General features: G+C 48.2%; 1 long non-coding RNA gene across 1 annotated transcript; it reads left to right on the forward strand.

Moving 5' to 3' along the window:
* Window positions 1–351: 351 nt before the first annotated feature.
* Window positions 352–791, forward strand: LOC136547328 (uncharacterized). Its single transcript, XR_010781541.1, has 3 exons — window positions 352–456; window positions 537–605; window positions 767–791. It is a non-coding gene; the product is annotated as an uncharacterized lncRNA (long non-coding RNA).
* Window positions 792–1,229: the final 438 nt, after the last annotated feature.

The following is a 1,229-nucleotide window of genomic DNA, read 5'->3' on the forward strand; positions in this document are numbered from 1 at the left end:
ATACTGCCTTGCCTTGCTTATTCTTCATTTGTTCATCTAGGCATGGCTTAGCCTCTTCTCTTTCTATCTTGTCCTTCCATAGCAAATCGTACGGCGCAATGGCTGATGTCCTCCATGGCTTCGATCTGAACGTTCGTATGGAGGAAGATGACGACAGCAATCTTTCCTTCAATCTCAACGAGCCTATACTGGAGGAACACAACAACAATGGTAACGTGCTGATTCTTACTCATTTTTTTCTTTCATGTTTTTATATTCACACCGTCTTCATGTTACTGCAAACGTTCCGGCATCAGAAGCCAACGACGCAATTAATGTTTGAGTTCGATGAGCTAGAATACGACAACGCCAACAACGACGCCGATGACGACGCCAACGACGAGCAACAAGACGACGACGCCAACGACGAGCAACAAGACGTGTTCAATCTCAACGAGCCGGAAGATCACCACGGCGGTAATACATCACTTCGATCTATCCTTTCGTTGGTTGTTTAATTTTTTTTTTGTTCTCATCATTGTTTCTTTTTTTTACAGTACTTGATTTGAACTTACCACTCGATGAGTTCGGTGCAGTTGATTTCGACTTTATACAAAATCTTGCTGGTAACTTTTTTTTATCACAATCACATTCATTTTAGTTAAGGCACGTGTACTTTGTTGATGCTATGGATACTTGCAGTAGCTACTAATAGATGAATTAGTTTGTATTTTATTCCTACAGCTAGAACATGGTGCCGGCAATTAATGTTTGCTTTTTTCAACAGAACATGTTCAACAACCCAACCGAAGGAAAGAAATGTCCGAAGAACTCTCGCTGGCCATAAATCATGGCAAGGACCATGTACTCTAAGTGGACGAGGCCGCAACGAGAGCATGGCCACGACCTTGAGTGCGCACGATCCCACGCTTGGCGGTCCTCATGGACGAGACTGCAGCGACCGCAAACAAAAGCTCCTGGCGGCAAGGAATCCGGCACCATCTCCACGGAGTCCTGCGTGATCACGGAGTCCAGTCCATCGACGGACAGCAGCGGATTGATGGAGTCCGGCGCCTCGACGACGTCCACGGCGACCTCCACCGAGTACGGCGCGACTACGTCCACGGCGACCTCCACCGAGTCCGGCTCCAGCGATTCCGACGTGCTGATGTCCGGCACCATCTCCATGTCCTGCTCGACGCTGTCTTCCGTCATCATCTCCATGGAGTCCGGCGCGAGCTCCATCTCCT

Source organism: Miscanthus floridulus, chromosome 3, assembly GCF_019320115.1.
Source record: "Miscanthus floridulus cultivar M001 chromosome 3, ASM1932011v1, whole genome shotgun sequence".
Taxonomy (NCBI): Eukaryota; Viridiplantae; Streptophyta; class Magnoliopsida; order Poales; family Poaceae; genus Miscanthus; species Miscanthus floridulus.